Source organism: Rhagoletis zephyria, unplaced genomic scaffold (genome assembly GCF_001687245.7).
Source record: "Rhagoletis zephyria isolate East Lansing unplaced genomic scaffold, Rhagoletis_zephyria_1.1 Rzeph_scaffold_00479, whole genome shotgun sequence".
Taxonomy (NCBI): Eukaryota; Metazoa; Arthropoda; class Insecta; order Diptera; family Tephritidae; genus Rhagoletis; species Rhagoletis zephyria.
The window spans coordinates 38,763-62,902 of record NW_016157563.1 but is presented as its reverse complement, the minus strand read 5'-3'; positions in this window follow the sequence as shown (position 1 = coordinate 62,902).

Here is a 24,140-nt window from a genome sequence, read left to right as displayed (position 1 = left end):
ACTACTTCGAATCATTTTTATTCCCTTTCATACTGCAGAAACTTCTATTACTTTTTATATTAGCCTAGGTCCCCGTATTAGTATTCTTCTTCCTGTTCGAGCTGGTCTTCGCATTATATTCGACTTAAAATTTGTTCAAAAGTTAGTTAAGACTTCTGAAACAGCTGGCAACCCTCTTAAATATAGGTAATAAACAAATCTCTTACGTGACCCCGCTCCTAAACACAGTTCACAAATAAAGCCTTCGTAAATCCGTTTCATTTCATACCTATATTTTCAATATTTGCTTTAACTTTAAATAATTTGAGTTTACATTTTTAACCAGGTGGCAACCCCCATTAATATTCTAAATATTCAAACTAGGGACATCTACCACCCTCGTTTCACGTCATATTTTAATATTTCAAGTAACTTATGCATACTTTAATTAAATTTTAATTTTAAAACAGGTGACAACTCTATTCAAAATATTTTTAAACCAAAACCTTTTTAAACCTCTTTCGGCTGACATACATATTGCGATACACATTTAAATTTTGTATCTAATTCCCTTAATTCAAGCTGTATTTAATTTCTAAAACATATGGCAACCATCTTAAATAAAGTTCAGAAAAAAAACATTTTTAACCCATGTCAATTTATACCCATACTTTAATAATTCATTTCACTCATTAATTAATTTGAGTCAAACTTTTTCACATGTGGAAATCCTCTTTAATGTTATAAATGCTCAAACTACATATTTATTAATACTCCATTGTTTCACGCCAATATTTCATATAATTTAATTTAATTCCACTTTCCAAATAGATGGCAATCCTGTTCAAATTATTTTTAAACCAATTTATTATGGGGTATAGTTGTTGTGCTGTGTATGCAGTTACAGTTGCACGGCTATACTCAATCCCGACTCTTGCGTCCTCGTTCGCGCACTGTGGGCAACGTGAGCAACCCATGTGCGAGATGCGGTAACCAATCCGAGTGGAGCCTTGGGTCACAGCATAAAAAGAGGGAGCTTCGGTGGGGTCACTCTGACTTATTCGGTTTAAGGGCTCACTGAAGTCTGCAGCGTCTGTTCACCAGTAGATGCGGCTGCAAGCGGGTATCTGCTTGGAGCAAGCGGCTCGCTATATAAACGTTAATTTGGTTGCGAAACCACCCCCGTCCCAGCTATGGGTTCTGCGATGGGTTTGGGACCCGCCACGTAAAAACCACTTCCAGTGAAGAAGCAAGGCAAAGCCTCGGATGAGACCCCCCCTTATTATAACGACCACGGCAAATGTTTAAAGGACTACGATTGGGGGGAATGCACCTGGAATGTCCGGACCCTTAATGGGGAAGGTGGCTCTGCCCGGTTGGTTGATGTTCTCGTAAGAACGAAAGCTGACATCATCGCCATCCAAGAAATGCGTTGGACGGGGCAAGGCAAGCAATGCCTGGGGCCTTGTGACGTATACTACAGCTGCCATATTCGGTGTTCGATTGTGGTGGGAGAGACTCCGTCGCCGAGTACTGTCGTTCACCCCGGTGGACGACCGTCTAGCCATAATCCGCATCAAAGCGAGATTCTTCAACATCTCGCTCATCTGAGCCCATGCCCCGACGGAAGAGAAGGATGAGGTATCCAAGGATCTCTTCTATGAGCGATTGGAGCGCGCGTACGAGCGCTGCCCCCGCCACGATATAAAAATCTTGCTTGGCGATTTCAAAGCCAGAGTGTCCAAGGAAGAGATCTTTGGAACCACCGTCGGAAAATTCAGCCGCCAGGACGAAACGTCCGACATCGGACTGAGGCTGATCGATTTTGTCTGGGCCCGAAACATCGTAATATGTAGTACTAAGTTCCAGCATAAGAACAGCCACCAAGCTACATGGCTGTCTCCAGATCGAAAAACGAGAAACCAAATCGATCATGCTGTGATAGACGGAAGGCATGCTTCAAGCGTTTTTAGACGTACGTACACTCCGAGGGCCAAACGTCGACACGGACCACTATCATGTTGCAGCCAAGATACGCATCCGCCTCTGCGCAGCAACAAACGTGCGCCCTAATATGCAAGGAGAGCTTAACGTCGAATCACAACAGACAGCCAAGGCATTCGCTACTCGACTCTTACACCTGCTCTCAGAAAGCTCTCTTCAACAAACCGAGATATGCGAGCAGTGGAACCAAATTTCCCGCTACTGCCGCCGAAGAAATAGTCGGGTTTCAGCGAGCCCGAAAGAACAACTGGTACGATGAGGAGTGTCAGGAAACTGCAGTGGAAAAAGATGCCGCCTACAGAGCCAAGCTGCGATCGGGCGTAACACGCGATATGTGGAACCGCTATAGGGATCTGAAGAAGGAAGCGAGACGTTTTTTGTCGCAATAAGAAGAGAGAGGCCGAAATACGTGAGTGCGAAGAGCTTGAAATGCTGGCCGACAGGAAGAATGCCCGAAAATTTTACCAGAGAGTTAGGCGACTTACGGAAGGTTTCAAGACCGGGGCGTAATCCTGTAAGAACAACAATGGCGACCTAGTTACCGATGTTCAGAACGCACTTAAATTATGGAGGGATCACTTTTCCACGCTACTGAATGGTTTGCGTTATTTTTTATTTTTTTTCCAACCTCTTTCCAATCTGAATGCGCAGTGAATTCGCTTGCTTCAGTAGCTGAGTGAGCAGAAGCTGAGAACGAAGATGACGATGAGGAATATGTAAACGCAGTAGCAGCACTAGACGAAGGCGTAGATTTAGTAGCCATATCACCAACAACAGATTGCGCATAAGTGAAAGTTGTGAGAGCAGTCGTAGTCTCAGAGTTTACTTTGGAAGCAGGTAATTGAGCATTATTAGCATTAGATGGACCAACAAAAGGCACGTTGCTCGGCTTGATGACATAAATTGTTTGCGCTAATGATGACGAAGAGCCAACAACAGTAGATGTGGCTGAATTATTAGCAGCATTGTCGGCAAGCAAAGACGAAACAATTGAAGTATTGATAGCAGGTATCAGCGAACTAGTCTGAGTAACAATAAGAGCAGGCGAAGCAATAACAACTTCTGACAACTGATTAATTTCATTATTGAGCCTTTAAGGTCGTTGACCTCTTTAGTTAAACAAGCAATCGCCGAAGCTAAATTCGATGTACAAGTTAGACAATTGTTGCAATCAAAAACAATGGCCCATATTCATAGTCGCAAGTCAAAACTCATTCTTGTTAAAATACTGTTTTAAGTTTAGAATAGAGTTTCAAGTTTTGTTAATCATAGATATGTATCTTAGAAACAGCTTTTTATTAAGCTGAGAGAGAACAGTGCTATCCATATGAAGAGAAAAAATTTACCCGGCAATATATAGAAATATGAGTACTTTAATTAGTTCGCCCTGTGTCGCTGCAGGATTGCGGATTTACCAAGCCGAGAAGTCGCGGGTTCGAATCCCACTGCCAGGCAACATCTTTTTTACATCTTTTTTTGTCCTTTTAAATATTATTTAAATTTTTGTTATTTAATTATAGTTGTTGTGGCCTTTTAAATAAAAATTAAACTCCAAAAAAATTCCTTATTTGCATTATTAGCAAGTAAATCAGAGAGATCTTTATTGTCGATTTTAGCACAGATTTTATAATATTTTCTTTTGCACACTTGGCATGAGATCTAAATACTAGCCAATACGAACAGATTTAAAGCGCTTAGGGCACGTAAGAGTTTCCATAGCGGCAGCGAAATAAAAACACGTCTTATCACTCCGACGACTAACGCGTCGAATTTAATTATAAAATCAGGTAGCAACCCTCCTACATGTAGTTTGGAAACAAAGTTTCTTCAAAGCAATTTTGATTTAAATTCATATTTAGGGTAGCCAGTTTTTTTAAGCACGAAATCAGTACGTTAGACTCTTTAATGCTAAAAAAATCAGTACTTTTCAGTACACTTTTTCATAAAGCAAAATTATGAATGTAAGTAACAGATAATGACAATATTTTGGTGAAAATAAAATATGGTTCATAAAAATAAATGTTATTCATTTTAACATGAGTGTATACATTATTGTACAGAGAAGCCATAAACTATTTTATATTTATGACATATTTGACTAGCAATAATGAGATGCTTCAATCTTCAGTGTTTAAATAGTCCAAGAATTCTATACATTTCATTTTAAATTACTTTTAATTTGATTTTCACTTACAAATTTTAATTGGAAGCCGGTTCCTCTCTTTGCGTCAGGAAACAAACTTTATACTTAAGATCTTCTTGCATGCTTTTTCAAAATGTGGAAAAGTACCACTATCTAAGGATTGCATATATATATATATATATATCAGAGTATCCAGATTTGGCGATCTAGCGCCAATTTGGCGATTTTTTTTTGGATATTTGCGCGTAAATATTTTGGAAATCATATATTTTTTCCAATTACAAAAATATACAAAACTTAGTTTCCACAAAAAAAAAGAGGCTAATAAGCTGCGTGATAAACTTGGCTTAATAAGCATACTAAAAGACTGTCAAAAAATTTTAATCACCCTAATCGAAGAACTTTTGAAACGATTACCTAGTCAATTAAATACTTTTAAAAAAGCTTTGATTTTGTCACCAGAAAAGTGTGTGAATCACAAGATGGCGAGTTTCAGGAACCTGCCAATACACTGTCTGAATTTGAAGGAAAGCGAAGCAGCGGAAACTGAATATTTAAAGCTTTTAACTTTCCCATGGAATAACTTTTTTCAGAACGCCATTCCTTCTGACTCTGAAGAATTTTGGATAATTGCTTACGGAGTGAAAACCGCAACAGGCAATAAAATGTTTGGAAATATAAATAAAGTAACCTTCATATTGTTATTATTATGCGTTTTAAATTAGTTTTTATTTTATAATTCTGAAAGATATTTTAATTCGCTATCTTTTTATGTCTCAACTATAGCAAAAAGTTGAGTAATAACGAAGATATTGGTCAAAATAAAAAACTCACGCTCACGCTCGCATTGAACTGTATATCAGGCTTTACCTTTTACGTCTGACATCCATATCAGGAGATAGATTTAAATTTTCTGGCTTAATTTAAGTCGAACATGCTTTTTGAAACAGGTGGCAACCCCCCTACATATAATTAAGAAATAAAGCCCTTTCAAAACCATTTCGAAAACGACTTCACCAGAGTGACGTGGAAACGACGTCGATTCGATGAGAAAAAACTACGCCGGAACGACGTTGCATTATGTATTCATTATGCATGTAAAAACCGACTTCGTTTCGACATCGTTTCGAGTTCAGCCAAACGACTTCACCAGAGCTACGTCGTTACGACGTCGATTCGAACTCGTCTTCGCCCTGTGGCAAATTGGGTGGTGTAGTTTTTAACTATTGATGTCTGCTTGTCACATACAATTCTTTATAAATTTCATTTTATTTACCAATTGCTTTCTTTGACGCTAATAGCTTTTCAAACTTGTTATTAAGCAGCGAACAATGTCTTCATAAATACATATGTAGGTATAAGACAACTCGCTGTTTTAACAACAGATCAGCGGTCAACTCGGCGATTGATGACCAGCAATGCCACTGTAATTATGTCAAAATAACACTTCAGATAAAAATAGTCATTAATGTAATTATTATTTATGCGACTACAGCAGGTTTACACTGTTTAAATTGCATTACTGACAAAAAATAATAAAATGAAAAAAAAATTCCAAAAAATATATATGTATATATATGTATGTATGACAACAAAATAGTAGACATCAAACTTCATTTAAAATGGAAAGAACAAATTTTCGAGGAAGCTTAGTCGGACCAATTTTTCTTATGCCCATCTGAGTCTAATTGGATAGCAGCTACGGCAACTCACATATGAAGCTGCACTTCAAATAAATTATATGCTCCGATGTAATGAGCTAAACAAAAAAAAATTGCTGCATAAGTAGGCATTTTCACCACAGAAAAACGGAAGAAACCCGAAAATGTTGCACGCGTCGCGCCCTAAAAGGCTACAGCGGCGGTAGGGTAGGCGTTGGCACTTAAAGAGCTGGTCTTGACAGCAGCCGCCAGGCGTCAGCGGCGTCCACTTATTTATTCACTCGCATGTGACATGTGATTTTGTACTTGAATTAATGAGCATCGGGCGACTTCCCTGCCCACTCGCTGCCGCCTGGCTGTGCGAGTGAGCCCTTTGCCATCGCTGCAGGTTTTTGTTGTGTCTTGGCAATGGCAATCTTGTCATTGCGACTCAATTACACTTTGCAATTATGAAAGCAAAAATGCGCTCATAAACAAAACAAGTATTGCAAGTAAATGAAAAAAAAAAAAATTAAATATTCCATGCCTCGTGTGTATAGGGCATTGTGCAAGAGCAGCTTTCAAAGCAGCAGCAGTCGCAGGAAAAGAGGGAGCGCAACCAACGCAACACTCTGCAATGGCAGCGGCATCAAAAATTGTGGTAGCAATTGCAGTTGCATCGCCTGTTGTCGCCAATGAATGCCGCAATTTTTTCACCAACTTTTTAACGTCAAACGATCTGTTAATAAACACCTTCCCTCTGCGTGTGCTTGAATGCATTTTTCTTATTATTTTAATGATGGCGCATTGTGCGGCTGCACGATAACCAACAATAAGCAGGCATCTTAACAACAACGATTTCAACAAAAATACATACTGAAATGAATAATAAAAAAAAGTACTCCAGTAAGCAACAAACAATAAGTGGACATCACACCACATTACAGGGAAGGTATGTGGATGCGAAGCTGCAACTTCGACTGATTACTTAGAAGCATTTAATGTGACCCCGTAGTGAAACGGGAACACTTTAAAGTGAAATTATTGCCAGGGACTTTTTATATTAAAATAAAATGCTATTCGATCAGAATTCTTAGTATTACCAAGTAAGTGAGGGCCTGTTCTTAAATCTTAATTATAAAGCACTTTTAAGTGAATTTCAAAAATTTGTTAATCCTTTGTACAATTTCTTTATTGAAGAGAAGAAAGCAGAAACAAGGGGTCTGTCTCTCGGCCTTCTTAAAGCTGGGCATGACATTTGAGGTATGTATTCTAATGTGCCTTTGGAGTTACCTTTGTCACATACAAGAGTGTAGCTATCTAATCACAAAGGGAGGAGCGTAATTTTTTTCTGAAAATTTAAATTTATCAAACATATAAAAAACGAATAACAAGTTTTCGGGTTTTTTGCGAAGTAATTTCAAATAATATAATATAAGGTATTCTAATTCTGCATAATTTTCGCCAACCAAATTTGTGTGGGCACTCAGCATACTATATGAACCTTAAAAAGAAACAGCAGATCTCAACCAAGTTTACTTCTGATTTTTGGTTGGAGTTCCGATTACTCATGCACAAACTAGATCTGTATTTTCTTGCTTTTGACAAGCATTGGGCCACGATTCCATTTCATTATCCATACAAAAAAATACCAAATTATAAAAAACGAGATTCGCATGCACCGCAGTCAGGGAAAATGCAGAATTGTTTTGCTCCAGAAACCTGTTCCTTAGGGTAGAAATATGGCTCGCTGATAATTATCAGCGTGATATATCATAATATACGGATACAGTCGTGAAAGGAAATTTTTTTCCCCAGAACTCTCGGCGTGATAATTTCAATGGTAGCATTTTCTGCTCTCATAGACGTCCTTAAATGCATATATAATTGAAATCTGTATCGGTAGTCGATCTATGAATTTTTACCGGCGCATTTAATAATTCCATTGGCCTTCGATTGCATTAAGCTCTTCCCAGAATTACAGCGAACGACGGTAAAGCGGTCAGCCGTAAGTGAACAGCTGTACGGTTGCCGCATTGAAATTCGCCAGAGTAAACATAATTTCGGCGCAAGACGGTTTCTGTCAGTTGTCATTTTGATTTGAAAATTATCATTAAAATTAAATATTTTTTCGGTACGTGCGCGTATGTAGATTAGTTGGCAACATTGGAAAACTTGTGAAGATAATAAAAATTACCACAATCAACACTCAATCAATATTGTGCGCTCCCCGCTGGGCGCTGGAAATAGAAATAAATTGAAATCAACCGAAAAACGTTTGCAGTAAAGACGCAATTATGCGCCATTCCATATGCCTTTTTGAGTTTTATTTTTGACAGCGGTTAACCGTCGACCGCTTTATCGTCGTCCGCTGCGTTTCTGGGTAGAGCTTTATGTTGGATACCGGCTCAATCACAGCATAATATTTGGAAATAATGCAAATAAATACGTACCTACATACATATTTGGGATGTTAATATTTTCAATTTTTGCGATCTCAGGATTTTCGGGAGCTCGTTTATCCATTCTCGGAATCCCAGGATTAGTCCCGAGCTCAAAAAAGGGATCCCGGGATTAACATCCTCGGACTAACATCCCTAATATATATGTATTTATAAGAAACACAACTTTCTAGTGTAAGCACTTTTTTGCAACATCACTATTATTTCAATAAAGTTTTTTCCCATCATGTTTCACAAAACAAGTAAACATCTCGCACATACGCCATCTGTCTGCGAATAACAGATTCTGTAAAAAAAAATTAAAAATTTCTTTTATTATAGACATTATGTTTGTGATTTCGGCAACGATATTCAAGTCGTTGATAACCAAATTAAGTCTATTATGACTAGCGCAATGAAAATAAAGGCTTTTTGGAAGCGACTGTTACAAGATTCTCTGCACACCATTAATTGACATCCGTCAAAGTATATTCCCATACATGTTTCACAATTCAGATTTATTTCGAGACTATCGACTATCGTTACATTTTTTCATCACAAAATTATTGGAAGTACAAACTTCCGGAAAATGGTGAAAAATTTAACATCCTATTCTATTTAATATAATAATGCATATATAGGAATTAATACCATCTACATCCACTGAGTCGGAACAAATATTTAGCAAGGCTGGGTTCATTATTTCCGAGAGAAGATGTGCCCTCAAGCCAAAAAAACGATGATATGATTATTTTTATTAATAAAACTTATTGGGTCGTCGAGCGATCTTTTAAGAACCGCTTTAAAATTAATATAAACTTGAAGTTTTAAAAGTACAACCTATAAAACTAAATAAAAAAAAGCGATCTAACTAAGTATTGTTTTAACAAAAACTACATAATTAATGAAAATATAAATTTTATTTTTAATGCTTTTCAACAAGTGAAATATTGATTCTATTTAGTTGTGTACAGCGCTTTTTGAGTTCTTCATGTGAATATAAACTGCACTAAATTTGTTGCTCTTGATTCTATAAATTATAAGTTAAAAATAGTTTAGCCAGTACAGGCTTAGATGAATCTGTGTCGGTTTAGATACTATCGACGATATATCGGTAATTTAAACTATCACTAACGAAACTATTTAGTCAACTATCGATAGTTTGACAGCTCTATCACAAAATATTTCTAAAGATGAGACAATTACTTTTCAATTATTAGTAAAAGTTTAATTTTCTTGGGAGCGGTAGATCATGCATACTGCAAAAAAAGTTATAGTTGATAGAATCGATTTTAAAAATTTAATATTTTTCACAACAATTTGTTCATGCCCACTGCCCTTGACTGGTTTCTGCTCTAGAAACAGTTTTGCTGACTGTGTTGCTTCTTTGATAGACCTGATATATTCATTTATATTTTTATAACGGTGGAACCGGTGGAAAAGAATCCACCACCCCAACAAAATGCAGTGCAGACAAAACACCATAAAATTTTCGGGAAAAAAACTATCCACGACAACTACATTGCGAGCCAGTTGTAATTGAACCTTCGTTTCAAATGTGTAGCATCAGCGGAAAAATCGTAGTTCGGCGAAGGGTATCCAACAATTGGTTAGCAACTCCCAATTTCGTTAGGAAGTCAAGGTAGTTCGGGCATCGATCCATTCGCCAATATCGTTGGGATAGTAGCTACCTACATAAACATCGCTGGCAATTGGTGCGAGTTCAGGGCTTTTCTCATTTTGATCGGTGATCCTTGTCCTGCTATGTCTTCTTTTCAACACTGTATCAAGACTTAAAGGTCACAACTTTTTTGATGACATTGATTTTGTTGCGTTTCACTCTTAAATAATGATCGCAGAAGCAGATGTATTTCTGTACCAAATATGCGAATTCATATAAGGTGGTGTTAGCAGAGTAGCTGATTTCAAGCCGAATTGTGCTGCTTCTCAAAATGAAGTCATTGTGCCTATAATTTGTTTTGATGCTTTTGTTTTTGCGTTGCCCCTATCACCTTATATGAATTCGCCTTGCATGATAGCTAAACATTATGTGAGGAATATGGCAACAGATTTCCACAGAAAAAAAACGGCACAAAATTTAAAAGTTTGTCTCTATGAACAGTTCGTTGACGAAACGGAAGGACAGACAAGAAACTAATGATTTTATAAAAAAATTCGTAGTGTTTTTATTAATCGGATTATTTTATTAATAAAAATTCTTAGTCTTGTAGGCATAGTGTTAACCCTTGAATAATAATAACAATAATAATTATTATAATAATAATAATAGAATGGCGCTTACACAATATGTTAGTGTTTGACCGAGCTTCTCCGCCCTCTAACTACCTGTTAACCCTCTACTGAAAGTGAGGTTATATTCAAATGTCATATAATCATAGGCAAACCAATTACGTTTCGTTATTCGTAGTTAATTTTTCAATGAATTTAATTTGTTTAACAAATTTTATGTATAATACTCGTTAGGTGGGAGGAGTAAATTGACAAAGTAGTGACATAATATTTGGCTTCGTATGCGGTACAGGGTTAATAAAATTGTTAAATCTATAACAATTGCAAATAATTGACAAAGACATTAACTACTATTTTTGGTGGGTTTCTAGAATTCAAATATGTGTTCCTAACATTTGTACGTATTATGCAAAAACTAATTTTTATAGTTGTTAAACGCACATTTATGTACATTTGATTTGCGGCGACCGGCTACCATGAAATTTCCCTACTTGGACGATGCTACGATTCGGTAAAAGCAGTTTTCCCATAGGGTTTGCAATGCCTGCAGCGCGCACACACACAATGCGAATCTTGAGAGGGCTAAGGACAAAACCAATGCTGCAGCACTTGTATTAATTGCATCCCTGTACAATATCTCCATTGCCGCCTTGGACTGGGTTGACTCTGGATTCAAGACATGTGAGTTTATAAAGGTTGATATGTATGTATATATATATATATTCTCTCATATCTGTGCCTTATACGTTATATATTTAATATAACAACAATAACAAATTTTACGCTGTCAACGAAAGGGTTTGTGCATTGGCAATCTTGCAAGCATTTGAGTTTTTATCACCGGTGCAACTGGAATATCTTCAGCTGATTACTTCTGTACATACGTGTAACTGCTGAATTGTGCGGATGGAATCATGTCTCCATTGCTGCAACCAACATTATCATAGCTCCACTTCACCACTTGCATTCTTTATGTTGCAGACATTGTCAAGAGCGTTGTTGAAGTTGTCGCTAAACAGATATGAATTTATGCACAAGCATATGTATGTATGCATGTATGTATGTCTATACAAATGTGCGTTTGACTGCAAGTACGTCAATATGTATGTATGTAGAAACATAAGTACTAGCTCATAAACATATCGTTGGCAAATGAGGTAGGCTGATCAACCGACCAGCCAGCCGACGGGCTTCAATGGGTTGGCTATGTGTATTACTGGCGGCTGCTTATTCCTTAAAGAGATGCATGCAAATTATGTATGAATGATTCCGGCGTGCATCCACTTTAAAATGCAAATTACACATTGCCGCTTCGCGAAGATGCAGCGGCGGCGACTGCAAACAGCCGTCAACGAAATGCTGAGTTTTCTGCTGGTTTGTCTGGTTGGCCAGTCAGGTTCAAGAGCGAGCCCTCTTGATACTGCCGATAGTATTGCAACGAATAAAGTCTTTTAGCTTTCACGCATGCCTGAGACGGTGCATCGTTGTCCTGATTAGACAAAATTAAAGGAAAAAATATGTTATATTAATATTTATTAATTTTTTATTGATAGATGTTAAATAATTTCTTAATTTTATCTCTCTTTATAGGCCCATTAAAATTGCATTAACCGGTTTTGCAGCGACATTAATTGCCACAATATTCTTCAATATGCTAATAATTTTTACATCATTTTATATGATCAGGACACTCACTGTCTGCGTAACGGTCAATTACAACTTTACGACCGTAATTTTAATTGATTTCTCGTAGTTAGTGGCTCGTGTCACTTAAATTTTAAAGACATAGGTATGTATATAATTAAAAAACGCAGCGATGGCCACAAGACAGCTGCGTCGATGTGAACTCAAAGACAGGTGTAAAGTAATTAATAATTAACAATGAATTGATGCGAAAACTGGATAAAAGACACAGACTATGCACATATGTCAAAGTAACATGCCTACATACATATGTAATTCTTTTGAAGGCTTTTTAAAATATGGAACAGAAGAAGCAATCAATGCGATTGTGATGGAAGACATCCTTGGATTTCAAAAAATGGTATAAGTTCTAAAACCACGCTTCTTATTTCACTTCTAGCCGGACCTCTCTTTCAGTTGTCTCTTAACTCAAACTTAAGTATGCACTTATATTCATTTGTATTTATGTAAATACATGCCCTGCGATACTGATATTGAGGGCAATTGAGTTGTGTTTGGGTGGGCCAGGGAAACCACCCTCAAGTTTGTACAGAAAAAAGATAGTAGTGCCTTTTTGGGCCTACAAAGCCGCAAATTCTAGTGAACAGGACACTGTTCGCTTCGTATTCACGCGATGAGATTAAATATCCCACAGGATCCTCAACATTGCAGCTGCTTAGATAATGATAAAGTGCAATCAGCCGTGAGGAGCTCTCTGGGCCTGATGTCTGCCAATTTCGAAACTTAGTTAAACGCATGGAAAAAACATAGCCAAGGCGGCAGAGGTGCCAATCTGAAAGTGGTGAATCGACTTTCCAGGATTTCCACATCAACTCACTGCTATACTTATCGGATGAAGGGGACCGTAATTGGGCTGACCCTCTTCCGCTGAGTCAGCTCAGTCTGGGGTCAGATTATTCTGAGAGATCGAAGGAGCTAAGCTGCCTCAAGGTCCTGACAAAACCGACAACGAGAAGAAAAAGCAGTGTAAGATGAAGATGGGAGCCAAACTTTTCACCATAACTATTTTAAATTTGCTCCCAAGTATTACTAGAGCGCTTAGTGAGTTTAACAAAAAATATATAGTACCCTTGATATCGCTTTTGCTATACCGAGACCTCAGTCTGTGATTAGATCCTTCTATTTTTAACAAACCACATTTAATTAGTTAGTAGAAAACTTATCTTTAAGTTTTTTTGTTCTTCTAGTCTGTAAGATTTTTGTAATCATAGAATGAATAAAGAATGAAATGAAATGAGGTCGCCAGCTCTGAAAAAGCCACTAGCTTCAAAAAAGGGGACGCGGGAACCGAACCCCCCTCCGAGGGAGGTAGCAGTCTGCCAACGAAGGAATCTGTTCACTCGTCTGCTGGTGAAACTAACGAAGAGGCAACTGTCCGACGACAAAAAGATACAGAGGGGGCAGAAGCGGGTGGAAACCACATCGGTCTTATGCTCGGCGCCAGGGCTCGAGGTTGCAATCATAGATCGGAATCACCCGGGAGGAAAGATAATAGAAAGGATAATAGACTTCCTAGAAACTGCGTCCGAAACCACGATGAACATTGGGCCAACGCAAGTTGAGAAGTTTAGCCGGTCTCACAGATGGATCCCCTTCCCCTCTTCGCAGACGAGGCGCTACTATCTTTAATTAAATGTCAGAACGCGGATGTCATCCCTGGTGTCTGGTCGATTTTCCGCGCTCGCGATTTGTGGATCAAGATCGGTTCACAATCGTTGCAGATCCTGTGTCGCAAAGCCGGTCAAATAAGATATGACATTGGTCACCTTATTGTGATCATTCCCGACGATGAACGTGAATCTGAAAAGCCTAAAAGTGGTTCACATTAATCTGCACCATTGCATGGCTGCATGGGAGGATCTTTTGTTCTTTATGGGTGAGGAAGATGTGAACGTGGCCCTGATACAACAAACCTGGATAGTGGCCGGGAGGGTCGAAAATCTCTCAAGTAGCATCTCCTCACCCCACCGACTAAAGGTAAAATTATAAGCTCCCCAATTTAGTGATGCGGACTTGATAGTGACAATGCGGGAGTAGAGCGGAGCACCCAACCTCATCCTCACATCTTCGTACTCCGGCAATATCGTTCAGGAAACTCACCGCTTGGCCGGAGGAAGAAGAGCTAAGTGGCTATGACTCCAATGCACACCACACGGCTTGGCACTGCTCGAATATCAACGACAGAGGTGATCCACTTCTTAGTTACTTATAACCCACAGAACTTACCATCTGTAATGAGGGTAATCACCCCACTTTCTAAAATAGAATAAGGGAGGAGGTTATGGATATAACTCTTCTAACTAACTCGAACAATGTAAGCCTTGAGGGCTGGGACGCCTCTACAAAATGCTCCTCATCGATTTCTGTCGCATCATATTCTTCATAAACCTAAGAAAATCGATACAAAAACGTCCAAATCATTGTAGGACAAATTGGAACGACTTCAACCAGTGGAGCGCTCCCCCGTACATGGCGAAGCCAGACGCAGCGAACCAATTGGAGGGAGCGGTCCCTCGTCTAACGAACTCTTTTAATTAACGTTACATAGCAATTTATCCCGAGAGCAAACAACGACGGCGGAAATAAGGCAGCTTGGAGAGTAGCTAGTAATTTACTAAGGACACGGGGGATTTGGACGAAGATCGTCGCAACTTCAATGCGTTCAAGAAAGAGATGCCATAGTGGTCCAAATTTTGTGAGGACCTCGAAACGAATAACAAAGCCGGGTGATGAAGAAGGTGCCTTTCAAAAAGCCCTGCTCTTCCCGCTTTTCTGGAGAAGCCAGGATGAGGGCACACCGAAAGTAGCCTAGAAACACTAGAACACCTGATGGGTGCGGTAACGCAGGGTACACAGTCACTCCTGTGACAGAACACCTTAGTACCCATAAGCCTGGCAGTCCAGTTGGCAAAATTATCACGGAAGATAAAGTAGCTTGGCCTATCAGATCCCTCCACCCTATAAATCTCCGGGTCAGGATGGAATCATTCCAGCCATGCTTCTACGATCAAGTTCCACGATAACTCCCTGGCTATCTATAGGAGGAGACTCGCTCCTTAGCTATATTCCAAAGCCATGGAGGAAGGGCCGGGATCCCGTGATTTATCGGTTTTTGACTTTATCACATTTTCTACATTTTGCAGTAGGCTCACCGTTCTCATCAGTCAAAAAATGAAACCACACAGATTCATTGTCGCTACATTCGATTATATGCGGAGCATAATGCACCTTAGTAGAAGAGTCTATAATCTAATGTTAAAATATGTTTATCCAATTTCTGGTATTATGTTTACCGTTGTACACTCCGAGACAAAATATTATGTCCAACAAAAGCCATGTAAATCCAAATGTCTCAACTTTGTACAAAAATTAGAAAGATTCAAAATAGTTACACTAAATTGTAGTTTGAAGTTACTATGTCCGACAAGTGTTTTTGTATGAAGGAAACTAATAAAATAGTCGACAAAAAAATAACCAAAAATCAACGCGAGTGCTTAGCCTATTGAAATTAGCATTAATAAGCTATTGAAATTTTTCTAAAAATTATAAAGTTTGTTGTTGTAAAATTTTCTTTTGATTACTTTTGAAATGTGGATTTATATGGAGTTTAGTTTTATATAATTAACTAGACCTTTATAAAAAATTAATAAACAATAAACGAACGAAAGGAAAATAGTCAAAACTTGTCAAGATGTCGTGTCCCCACTTTTTTTTTTTGCACAACAGTATATATGTAGGTATGTATGCATTTTTACAACGTGTTGAAAACAGCTGTTTTACTGATTATTTTTTCGATTACCATTACATTTTTCTACTGGGATAACACAAATATATACATATACACATACATACATATGTGTTACTATGCAATATCAAAATATCCTCTTGTCAACCGAAGCAAAGGAAATTCCACTTTATATAAAATAAAAACACACAGTACTGAACTCGATATGTATGGATCCTTTTTGCCTATGGCGAATAATACAGAATAAAAGTGAAATCGTATCCTGGCTAATTTTTCCAGTATTTCATAAACAAACTAGCAGATGCACGGCACATTAATCTCCGTAAATAGGCAACGATTTAAGTTTTTTTATCAAACAAATGAATTCCTACAAAAAATCGCAACCAAATGATATCCTGATACCGGCGGCGCGCGTTTAGATTTTGAATTATTTCCGTATGCAAATGGGTTTTTTTTATATAAAACGAACTGAAAAAAAGGATTTTTTACACGATTTTTTTCCATTGCTTCCCTTAGCGAACTTTGTGTGTAGGGAGCGTTTTGCTTTCAATGGAGGGTTGAAATGTGATATGTGATACCCAAGCAAAAGAAAATCAAATAGATAGTTGAATAATGATTATGATTTTATCAGTGGGAAAACCGTGTGGAATGACAGTCTGAAAAATAAAGTTGAATTTATTTAGTAGTGCATAAATATTTGCTTTTGAGAAGCTGTTGTTCGTAGAGCTCGGATTCTTATCCAAGTGTATATTTTTGTTTAGCATCACAGAAAGTCCAGACCTGGGTAGAAGCTCATTATTGCAGAATGTGAGTTAATTTGGTCCTATTGTGTTTTGCATATGTTTTGCATATATTTTGCATGTTTGCATATTTTTTTCATAACAGCATATTTTTGTACTTTTTTTGCATATCTCCCATAAATAAAGTATTATAAATGACAAAACGATAGAAACAAAGTAAGCGATACAGTTCCGGTCAAAAAATAGCAGCGAAATTCCATAAGATGCTATTGACAACTTATCTTTATTTATTGTTGAAAATTTTCATTTAAAATATGTGTCGATCTCTATCAGATGCCATATAAATAAAAGTTACAAAGCTTGCACGAGGTTTGTTTTTTTATTTAGATTTCCCAGAAATATTTCAAGTATCGGGTTTTATAGCCCATTCAATTCTATTATAATAAAGTGCTAGTTTCAAGTCGCGAAAAATTACCATTGATTTTTTAGATTTTTTTTTTGTGGAGGGGGTTGCGCATTTTCTTCCATATAAAAGTCAGTCTTGTGCATGCGTTATATGGAATAACATTCCCAACACCCTCCACAAAAAAAAATCTAAAAAATCAACGGTCATTTTGAGCTACATATACATATTTATCTTACAGAGTTGCATGCAATAATGCTTGCTAATGACCTACTCACAATAGCCGCCTTAAAGCATGGCCATGTTGAGTAGAAGTTTATCTGTTATGTGTTATGTGTGTTAAAATACACTACAGAATAATAATTTTTAACCAGATAACCTGATAACCAGGCAAGTGTGAACAACCTTAATGAAATTGTCGAAAATTCGGGAAAAATCTTTTCCCAGCGAAACATTTAAAATTTAATGCAAAATATGGAACGTCTAGTGTACTTTACTGTAGTGAATTGTACTTTTAAATTAACTTCAATTTATATTTCTGCTGAGTATGCTTTTTGATATCGACCAAAAATTGTAACTTTTAACTGAACATATTTATTTCAATTCGATTCGAGTCGTACGCCATTTTAGCTTAAAATAAACTAAATATGTGAAATCTTAAAACAACGTATGCTTTTAAAAAGCGGCTTAATATAATTAAAAATGAAACTTTACAGGGGTGATGCTCCTTTACCACCAAGTCCGATTATTATCAGATGGGGCACTTGGATTAATGCAGCTTTATATTATACGGAAAACTATATTAAAATTAAGGAGGTACCTAATATACACTTCACTGAAGATATTCTGTTTTGTCATTTTAATTCTTAAATAATTTTTTTTAGGTCTTTGAGGCACTAACTCCTGATGCGGAGTGTATTGAGACTGAGCAAAATGCAATTCGAGATCAATCTTTGCTAACATATCTACTCCTCATAAAAACGCATTTTGCTAACTTACCAGCCTCGATAAAGAAATTACTGGAACAGCATATGAAACTGGCTGTAACAATTAACATTGTAGCAGAATTCGAGAAATCGTTAGAAAACGTTCCTGGGAACTATGGTATTAACATTCGAGAGCAACTGTTTGTGGCTCTGTCGAAAAACCCCGTATTCATCGAATTAAGGCAAATAGCGGCGAATTTAAGAGACCCCTTTGCAGAACATACTGATTTATCCATCAACCAGCTGTTTCGTACCAAATATAATTTTACACCAATTACTACTTCCGAAGTAGAGCGAAGATTTTCCGCTTAAAAATTTATTTTAAACGAAAAACGACAGGGTCTCTCGACTAAAAATTTAGAAAAAATTATGGTTGTATATTGCAATAGTAGATATTACTAAAGTAGTTTAAAGAGTAAAACAAATAAAAGTTTTTAATAAAAATGAGATATGCGCTTAACAAAACTTATTTAATTTTCTCTGAAATCTTAATAACATAGCCACAAGTGCAAACGACTTCGCTCGTGTTTCTTAGGTGTTACCTATATTGTTGTATAAAATATTTTTTTAGCATTATTTAACTATGTGCGTTTTAAAAACTTTTTTAATATACTTTGCATAATTCCTGCATATTTTTTGCATATATTTTTGCTTACTCGATCTCTACTTATAAACAAATATGATTTATTTAAAAAAATTAATTAATTCATTTAAAAACTTTCTCTACGACAGCGAATAAATTAGCGAAATTTTACCAAACACTGCGATGATTCCCAAAGAACTTGCAAATGTCCGACGAAGTTGTCCAATTCTACATATATGTATATCAAAGAACTCCATTCCTCACGGGACTACCACAGGGAATTTAGACCGCGGCTGAGAACGATATATTGTAACAAAGCCCAATTTGTTTACAGATATTCGCAGATCCACGTATCATTAAGGAACCTCGCAATTCCCATTGGCTGAATGCCAAAGAGGTCATATGATTCTTGGTAATAACACTGCTAAACTACATACATATATATGTATGTACGTACATACCCTGCAGCAATTCGGACTCATCCTGGGTTAGACCTCGGATAGTCCTTATTTTAACCAGTACCAGTCCCTGATAATTCCCCCGCTAATGGTTTCACCTGTAATTTTTAACATTCGCGTATAATTGGAAAAGCACCGGTCCAACAAAACACCGTAAAATATCCTCTTGTGGTTAATTGTGCTTTGTTATCTGATGAGGATTTTAACGTTTGAATACGATTTCGACTTGCACTTCACAAATGCTTTTTCGTAATTTAGAAAAAACTAATAATTAAAAAATGTGTGTTGCATGTGGCGGAATTTGAATCCGGGCCCACCTACCCGACATGTCAACTAGTTAATTTTTTTCTTTGAGGAACTGGTATATTTATAGTTCATAACGAACTGGTATGACTTTCATCCTTAAATAACAGTTCATGAATTTGTGCATACTAGGTTAGCTTTTTAATGTAGGCATGTGCCAGCTAAATAGTAACCCTGCAAAAAGTGGGACTAGGTTAAGTACTAGTACAAGACCACGCTACCTTGTAACCAACACTAGTAACCAAAATGGTCCAAATATATGGAAAAAATATTATTACATAAGCATTGCGATGCCATTGGACCTGACCAACTCTGGTCCAACGCTGCATAACATGGAACCACTTTTGGACCATGGCACATTCGGCAATCGAATAATATTGACGATCGGCCACGAAGAGGTGGTGTTCAACATATATATCAGTTTTTTACGTTTGAAGTGGTCCAGGTCAGCATAACAAGTTACTAGTATGCAACCTGGTCCTTTTGCTCATACTTTAAAACTACGACCCAGTGGACCACCAGGTCATCAAATTTTTGCAGGGAAGAAAGTGAGGGGGAAACACATAAGAGGCATTCCACACTATTTCAATTGGTCAAAAAATATTTTTGCTCGATTTTCGGATGTGTTGCAGACAAGGTCTTAAAGTGTTTGTAAACGCAAAAAAAAAGCATTTTTTTTTAAGTTATACAACATCCAACATTTTAGGTGTCTCGGCGAAAGCCATTGTGTATTACATCATAACTCGATGAATATTGGTTGTATCAAAAAAATCAATTAGTAGATACTTTTTTATTTACAAAGAGTGAGAGATTTATAAAATATTTTCTTTTTTAAGTCCAACTTTTAATACATTTGCATACGTTTGTTAATGAACATTATGAGGCATTTCATGTCACCGCGGCCACCTCTGTGCGTGACCTCTAAGGATTTGGATGAAAGTTGAAGAAATCGAAGGTCTGGGTGACATGAATATACGTGCAGAATATTTTGCCGATATGACGTATGGTTGCCTATCTACATGGGACTTAAATTTTACGAAAAAGTCATACATACCATTCTTTAAAGTGCTGCATCTTGGAAACCTCTTAACGAAACTTAAGGAAAAAAAATTTTGTATCCGTCTTATTATGGGCTTTAATTATAATTGTTTTACATTGATGTACAACGTATAAAAAAAAATTAAGTAAACATTTTTCTTTTCGATTTGTTTTTGATTATAGTATTTTTTTTATTCTATTTATAAAAAAAAAAATAAAAAAAATTTTATTTATTTTTTTTTAATTTCAATTGTCTGCAATTATATAAAAAATTATTCATAAACTTTTTTCAGTAGGATACATTTAATTAAAAAATTTATTTCATTTGTTATCTATACTGATATATATTTTGAAAGCCGTTTTTCTTAGGTTTTTTTTCGAAAATCTATAGAACAGCTGCACCGATATTTTTGAAATGTTGGACATCGATTCCAGACTATATGAGGATGATAATAGATTAAAAGCAATGTCGATATATCAAGGGGGAGTGGCACCTCCCATACAAACTGAAGTTTTCACACAATATATCTCTGTAAGTACTCATCGTAGAGTGCTGCCACTTAGTACAGAGATATATAATATCAACTTCAAAATCATGCCACGCCCCTTGATATATCGATATTATTTTTCTTCTATTATTATCCTTGGAGAATAATTTTTTAATTATTTATGTCCCATGGAAAAATGATAACAAATAATGTTTTAAATATTTGCAGACATTTGAAATTAAGTGCAAGTATTTTCCAAAAAAGTGCAAGCATTCAAACGTGAAATTTTTTTTCTTTCATTTTAACATAAATAACTAAATTTCATTTTCAATAAAAAATAGAGCCTTTTTAAAAAATCATCACGGATTAGGGCTGTGCGATTATTCGATTACTCGAGCAAGTTGGTTAATCAATTATTCGGTTAATCAATTACTCGAGTAATCAAGATTTTGATTACTCAAAACGATGATTAATCGAGTTACTTGAAATATGATTACTCAAAAAAAATAATTTTGCTCGTTAAAAGAGTTTGCTTTGGAAAATGCTTATTCTCTTTTTTACATTCTGTATATGAAAAAAAAATTGTTTGCTTTAATTTTTGAAAACAGAAACGTTGTCAAGGAGCTTTAACCAAGGCACATAAATACAGGTAGAAGCCAAAATGACGTTGCTCTCATGAGAACCAAACCTTTAAACTTCAACTTGATTTTATTTTATTTCCTATATTTCGTTACGCTTTGAATGTCATATCGTTGTTTTTTTTTGAATGTTCGTAAATAACAAATTTTAATTTGCATTTGAATTTTTGTAGTGTTGTGCGGTTTATATTTAGTTGTGTTAAAAATGCAACACCTGAAGCGTTGTTTTTTATGTGGTGTTAAATATAACAGATACCACTAATTTTTTAACGTGCCTCAATGTCCTTCGCGTAAGGAACGTTGCGAAAGCAGCTGTGGGCAGAGCTGCAGTGAAATGCCTTGCTGTGCGTTAAACATTTTAAAGAAGTAGATTCCACAAATACACCGGGAGGTACAGGAAAGGCACAAGTGCTGTTCCTATGACCCTTATGCCGAAAAGTCCCTCCAACAACACTGCAACTCATAAAACAAAAACAGAAAACAACATACACGTTTTATCAAATTTTAACTAAAGAAAATAAATAAATAAGAATAAACTTCAAATATACTTAAAAACGTCAACCAGTGAAATGTATTTTTTTATTTTTCCTTACACACACTCATTTTTATTTTTACTCTCCCGAAAACTTTGACTTTTGTAGGTTTGACGTCAAATTGGCTTCTACCTGTTTTATTGTACCATGAGCTTTAACTACTTTATACATATGTAAAGAGTTGAAATGTTGATTACTCATTTTACTCGAAATGTTGATTAATCATAAAGCAAATTACTCAAATATTTTTGTTTTTGGTTAATCAAAAATCTTGATTACTCGAGTAACTGAACTTTTGAGTAATCATAATTTCCAATTAATCGAATAATTGAGTTATTTACGTTATGATTAATTAAAATTTTGAGTAATCAATTAATCGCACGGATTGATCGCGGCGAAATTTAATTATGTTTTATTAAAAAAAGAAACTTGAAATCGGTTCGTATTTGGGCTCTGACACATCAACCTTTTTTGCCCCACTGTGTGACGTCACAAAAAATTCTTAGACCCGAGGCCCTCTAGCAATGGGGTAAGAATACAGTGGTGGAAATAATTATAGCCCCACCACATTTTGACAAGTTTTAACATATTATTTTTGTTGATATTTAATCTTGGTTACTTTTTTATAAAAATATAGTTCATTCTTTAACAAAACTGTGTAAAGCACAGGTTTCATACTTTGTGAAATATTTAAAAAAACAACAACAAACTTTCGTTAAAGTTTCTAACTTGTTTAATTAGATTTCCCAGAAATATTCTGAGTATGCAGTTTTGTAGCCCATTGAATTCTAATAGAACAAAGTGCATGCTTATAATGGCTAAAAATTTCGGTTGATTTTTTAGAATTGTTTTTTTTTTTTCCAGGATGTTTCGGTTTTCTTCCACATAAAAATAAATTGTTTGTATTCGTTATATGGAAGCAAATGGGACAAAAAAAATCTAAAAAATCAACCGTAATTTTTAGCCATTTCAAATTTGTACTTTGTTCTACTAGAATTCAATGGGCTACAAAACTGTATACTCAGAATCTTTCCAGGAAATGTAATTAAAAAAGTTAAAAATTTTTGCGAAAGTTTGTTAATTTTTTTTAATATTGCACAAAGTTTGAATCTTGGATTTACACAGTTTTATTAAAGATTGAACTATATTTTTATAAAAAACTTCATATTTCATACACAAATTATTAAATTTGTCATTTGTATTCTAATTTTTTGGAATACATTACGCAGTTTATTCTTTTTCATACCTGTGTGACAAGATTTGCAAATGAATGGGCCATGTCCAACGTCTTTGGCGAATAATTGTCTATATACTAACAGCAGTCTTTTAAAATACCTATAAATACACTAAGTAAATCAGAAAATCTGATGTTATTTTGAAGTTAACGCCAAGAAAATTTGAAAAAGTCATTTTCTTAGCGTTGACGCGCATTTCTAGCGTTAACTTCGATACTACTTAAGTTTTTCTGATTCACTTAGTCTATTTATGGGGTTTTTTTTTACCGAATTCGGAAATGATGATATTATTATTACATTCGCAATTTTTCGCAAAGTAAGAGGATTATTTTAAAATAAAGTATAGGGAAACAAATATTACCTGGACCTTTACCAAATTACGTAACTATCTTGGTTATCCGAAAGAAATGGTTTTTAAGTGGCCCACTTCACGTATTTTGATCTAATTTCAATTTGAAATTTTTAATTCTTAATTATTTTTATCAGTCATGGCTTTACGAAACAATTTATAGCTCAGGCCCTATATCCATACACCCTTTAAAAATTTGTCTGTTAAATCTTTTATATACACTCTTTCACATATAATTTTTGCAGATTTTTAAAAAACTGCAAACATGTTTTTTTTAGCAATTTTCAAAATTGTTCCTTAACAAACGTACGGAAAATTAGGCTTAACAAATAGTAAAAAAATATATAAATCTCTCACTCTTTGTCAATAAGCATGTACCTATTAATTGATTTTTTGATGCAACCAATATTTATCGAGCTTTCGCCGAGACACCCTATATTTTGGATGTTGTATATCTTTTGCAAATTTAATTTTTTTACG